The sequence below is a fragment of the Ovis aries genome, chromosome X (genome assembly GCF_016772045.2).
Source record: "Ovis aries strain OAR_USU_Benz2616 breed Rambouillet chromosome X, ARS-UI_Ramb_v3.0, whole genome shotgun sequence".
Taxonomy (NCBI): domain Eukaryota; kingdom Metazoa; phylum Chordata; class Mammalia; order Artiodactyla; family Bovidae; genus Ovis; species Ovis aries.
Window position 1 is genome coordinate 36,025,689 of NC_056080.1, and position 5,639 is coordinate 36,031,327.

At 41.4% G+C, this 5,639-nt stretch overlaps 1 pseudogene; it reads right to left on the bottom strand.

The window, feature by feature from the left end:
• Positions 1-2,430: 2,430 nt before the first annotated feature.
• On the bottom strand, positions 2,431-2,527 carry LOC114111801 (U6 spliceosomal RNA; annotated as a pseudogene).
• Positions 2,528-5,639: the final 3,112 nt, after the last annotated feature.

Here is a 5,639-nt window from a genome sequence, read left to right on the forward strand (position 1 = left end):
GTCCCAGAACAGGTATTGGTGACCAGAATACTTTTTACCTGTAGAGATGAATGCTTTGACTTCATATTTGTGTGTAGAGTGTTCAGAATGATACTCACCTATTTTAGCAAAGATTAATGTTCTTCTTAATATATTAATCTTACTTATAATTTGTTTTACATGTGAAGGTGGGATATATATCACAGTTACCAAGACAGACTAAAGCTAAGCATTCATTCAATTTCCAGTTATGAACTCTGAATTCTGTGAAATCTTTGAAACCTATGTCTCAAGTCATTTTAAATTATTCATCTTTACAAATAAGCCTTCACCTTTGTGCTTCATATTGCCAGTGTTTTGGATGAAGCAGAAATGGAGAAAGTTGGGTAGAACTATTATTTCAGATTTTTGTCAAATGATAACATTCAGGAATAAGTGATTGAACTGAAGCAGATTTCCTATGTGGTCTGAGCAATTCCTTTGTCTGTTAATTGCCCCACCTACCTTCAGAAACCAAACTATTAAACTGAATGTAGGGAATGGGACTGGGTTTTACCAATGTTTGTTGGCAGCCTTACATCTTGATAGATTACACCCTATTGACGACTTTTTGCATGAGAAAGGTAGGGAAGTCTCTACCCAAGGGCACAGTGTCCTTTAGGGTATGGATTAATGAACTTCTCAGAGTCTCTGTAAGAAATTCTGCTTCAAGGCTACTCAAAATTTATTGAAGTGTCAGTCTGTTTTCCAAAAGGCTTAATCATGAGATAAATGCAAATTAAATTCAAATTCCAAATGCAATGACAAACAAAGAGCCTATTTAGAAATCTCTTTTGTGATAGAGATTTGGGGGTGGAGTCTTTTTTAATTTTTTGCTTGTTTCTTCTATTCTGTTTTTTGATTTGATGATGATAACTTTAATAGCTGAATGAATTTCAGTAGAGTAGAGATTGGTTTACTTTGATTAGCTGAAATCATTGCTAATGACTGACATTGACTGTATTTTCTGTGCTAATAGACCAGTGATGGGGTTCAGGGTGGGCCACCCCCAGATGTGTCACTCTGGCATGTGGATTATTTTCAGCTGAAAATAAACAAGGCCCAAAAGACTCAAGAACCATTTACTTCCTTCTTATAGCCTAAAAAAAAAAAAAAAAAAAAAAAACATTTAAAATAGGTGACCTGTCCCAGGAAGGAGCTATCACCTAGACTTATGTGCTCAGTTGTGTCCAACTCTTTGTGACCCCGTGGACTGTAGCCCACCAGGCTCTTCTGTCCATGGGATTTCCCAGGCAAGAATACTGGAGTGGGTTGCCATTTCCTCCTCCAGGGGATCTTCCTAACTCAGAGATCAAATCTGCATTTGCCACTGAGCCACCTGGGAAGCCCACGGTTATAGAAAACTATAATAAAGTGATAGACAGCGAGAGACCTAGTAAAGCCTATTTGATTGGTGTCCTCTCTGTGTCCCATTGTCTTTGGATGCCCAGTAAACATTTGTTTATGAAACATGAACTCATTCCATCTCCCTGTGAATTAGCTTCATTCCCTTTGAGATCTCAGACCTCTACCTCCTTCTCCTTAGTCTAGAAAAAGGACTAAGATTAGGGGACATTCATGCTAAGAATGTTAAAATTACTACATCCCCACCCTCTAGAGTTTAACTGAGTGGGCCTACTGTTAAGCCCAATAATCTTTATTTGGACAAGCATGTTAAGAGATTCTGAGGGAGGTTTCCTGTAAGGTACTTTGAGAAAATGGATTTAATTAGAATTTATTCTTTTTGAGAATAAACACATTTCACTTTTTGGTGTAAAATAAGGATTTGGGGATTGAGTTCTAGTCCAGATTATAAATCCACTAGAATATAAACTCTTGTGAGGACAGGGATTTTTTTTTTCCTGTTCAGTGGTACATGCCCAGCACCTGGAAGAATGACTTTTAAATAGTAGATGCATGCAACCCATTTGTTAACTTAATGAATGAACTCACAGTATAAAGATTGCATTCCCTGAATATCTTCTAACATGTGTTATAACCAGAAAGAGTTCACAAATGAATCTTGAAACAGCAGAAGGGTGCTGTCAAACTGAGAACAGAGGGGTTAGCTCTGGGACATTGGTACCTCAAATGGGAAATCGGGCTGATAAAGAAAGGCCAGGATGAATAGAGTTACTTGACAATTCTGCTGATATCTAGGCCAATCCTAGTCTCTTTTATTTTTAATTGTAGGATAATGCTTTACAGTGCTGTGTTAGTTTCTGCAGTACCGACAGTGTGAATCAGCTGTAAGTATACATATATCCCTCCTTGAGCCTCCCTCCCCTCCCCTCCCCTCTAGGTCATCACAGAGCACTGAGCTGAGCTTCCTGTGCTATTCCACAGGTTCCTACTATCTATTTTACACATGGTAGTATATGTATATCAAACCTAATCTTCCAGCTCATTCTCCAAAATATAGAACACTCCCTGAACTTGTGTGTCATCCTTGTGCAGGGGGCATGCTATTCATGTCTGTATCGTTCCAGTGTTAGTGTATGGGCTGACCAAGGGTGCATGGGCAATCCTAGTTGGGATCATTGTATTCCTTTCTTATACCTACTATAACAAAGTATCTAACTGTGTGGCTTAAACAACAAATATTTATTTTCTCACAATTCTGGAAACTTTAAGCCCAAGATCAAGGTGTTAGCAAGGTTCCTTCTGGGGGCTGCGAGGACAAAGCCATCTTATGCCTGTCTTCTTGCTTCTGTTGGTTTGCTGACAGTCTTTGGCATTCCTTAGCTGGTAGATCCATGACCCTAACCTCTCCCTTAATGTTTACATGATGTTCTTCCTTTTTCTGTGTCTATCTCTGTTGAATTATGTGTTTCTTTCTTTTTTTTTTTTTAAGGACACAGTCATAGTGGATTAGGGCCCACTTTGATGACCCACCTTAAATTGAATGTCAGCAAAGACCCTATTTCCAAATATGGTCACATTCTCAAGGGCCTTCATCGATTGTCCTTGGCAGCTTTGGGTTGCCCCTTTCTGATGAGAGATATTCTTGGAGCTATAGCATGGGAATCCCAGAAGGCAAGCTGAAGTTCTGATGAGGAAATATGTAAGTGAAATTGTAGCTTTCTCCTCCCCTTCCTCCCGTATTTTCTGAGCTTTCCCTATGCCTGTTGGAGATACCAGGCCCTTTCCAGATTCTTCTTGGACAGTAATACCATGGAAATGAATATCGCTTCCACATGACCCTTAGGCAAGCAAAGCTTTTTATTAGAAGAGACAGCTTGTGCACAAGGGAGAAGGAAAAGAGCCAGCTCCCGGAGTAGAAGGGACAACTTGCTTTTATGACAAAAGGGAAGGCTGTCTCATGATCACTGATAATTTCCAGAAATTGTCAAGCTTCTTTGATCAGCAATAGGAGACTCTATAGGGAGTGCTTCTGTGAGGGGAAAGAAATGCATGATAATTTTCTGCAAGATAACCCAGAAACTGATATGGTTAAAATTTATAGTTGAGCTTCTAGTCTTCTGGCAGCAAGGTATACTCCTTAGTGTAACAGAGATAAAAATTATTTTTTTCTTCCTGCCAGCCGGGTTGTTTCTGGGACTCAGACACCCAGGGCCTTTGTTCTTTAGCTTACACGACCTGTTTTGCCCAAGGCCCTTCCCTGGTCCTTTTCCAAAATGGCTCTACTCTTGTCTCTTTCTTTCTTTTTGTTGTTGTTCAGTCGCTCAGTCGTGTCTGACTCTTTGTGACCCCACAGACTGCAGCATGCTAGGCTTCCCAGTCCTTCACTATCTCCCAGAGCTTGCTCAAACTCATGTCAATTGAGTCAGTGATGCCATCCAACCATCTCATCCTCTGTCATCCCCTTCTGCCTTCAATCTTTCCCAGCATCAGGGTCTTTTCCAATGAGTCAGCTCTTTGCATCAGGTGGCCAAAGCATTGCAGCTTCAGCATCAGTCCTTCCTGTGAATATTCAGGGTTGATTTCCTTTAGGATGGACTGGTTGTATCTCCTTGCAGTCCAAGGGACTCTCAGGAGTCTTCTCCAGCACCACAGTTTGTCTTAGTTTGTCTCACAGTTTGTCCCTTTAGGACCTACAATCTCATTTGTTATGTCAACAGGTGGGTGGGGCCCTGGCATCACATGATCTGAGTTCACTACCCCACCTCAGTTCTTTTCAGCTCTGTATGGAATCTTGTATCCCTTTATTCAGCACCTGAGTGTTCACTCACTCCTATGTTAGGGAAAGAAAAATCTTTAGTATTAGGGACCTCACTGGATGAGAGAAAAAAAAAAACACATCTCTTTATGTGCAATTCTACTTTCTACAAGGGCTGCTTCCAGCAAGAACAGCTTCCAAGGGGATGAAATTGTCCTTTGCAGAGACACCACTTGTTTCTGCCTTAACTCTAGCTAAGCAGCATGAGTACTGTCCAACTCCTTGCAACCCCATGTACTTATAGCCCACCAGGATCCTCTGCTCATGCAATTTTCCAGACAAGAATACTGGAGTGGTTTGCCATTTCCTCCTCCAGGGGATCTTCCTGACCCAGGGATTGGACCTGAGCCTCCTCCATTGGCAGGTGGATTCTTTACCACTGAGCCACCTGAGAAGCCCTTAGCTCTAGCATTAGAGAATTATTGTGGGGACATACGATGGCTCCTCTCAGATGGTCCAGGATCTGGAGCTATATCCCTTGAAGGCTGCCTGTTTTCAGGAGTTGGTGGTATAGAGACTGTAAGCATGGGATTAGGAGTCTAACGAATGGAATGTATAACAGTGTGTGCTATCATCACAGGGAATTCTCTCCCTCTTCCCCAATTATTTATTTATTTTTCAGAAACAAACTTAGAATGTTCTTTTAATAATTCAGTTAAACTTTGTGATAATGGAATGTAGCAACACGGTACTACTGGGAAATGAGTCTTGGGCAATTAGTATAGACCTCAGTTAACAAAATGAGAATTTAAATATCCATTGAAACAGTCTTTAAGTGCCATAGGAGGGATGAGGTGAAAAAATGAAATTGCATACGTTCAGTGACTTATTTTCATGCAGCTCTGTTCTGATTCTTTCTGAACACACTGACACTAATAAAGATTGTACAGGTGTTCTTACAGATTTTCCATGACAGGGACTAGGGCTCCTCTTGGATGTTAGAGAGTTTCTCTCTGTCTTACAAAGATCTGTGCTGTGCATGAGGCTCCCCTGGGCATCAAAAGCCTCCTGTCAAAGCTTAGTACAGTGTTTCTTGTACACTTAAGAAAGAAAAGAGTGTGAATGACACAGGGAGCACAAGTAGCTCTAATTTTCAGAAAACAGGGCTTGAACCTTTGTAATTTTTTTTTTTTTAATTTTGCCTGTGCAGGGTCTTGGTTGCGGCACTCGAATCTTTTGTTGCAGCATATGAACTCTTAGTTGCAGCATGTGGGATAGTCCTTGACCAGGGATCAAACCCCAGCCCCCTGCATTGGGAGCGCAGAGTCTTAGCCACAGGACCACCTGGGAAGTCCCTGTCATTTCATTCTTGATAGCTACTTGGGGCAGCCACTTACTTTAGGACCATTATAACCATCCCTTGCTGCTGCTGCTAAGTCGCTTTCAGTCATGTCCGACTCTGTGCGACCCCATAAACGGCAGCCCACCAGGCTCCCCCGTC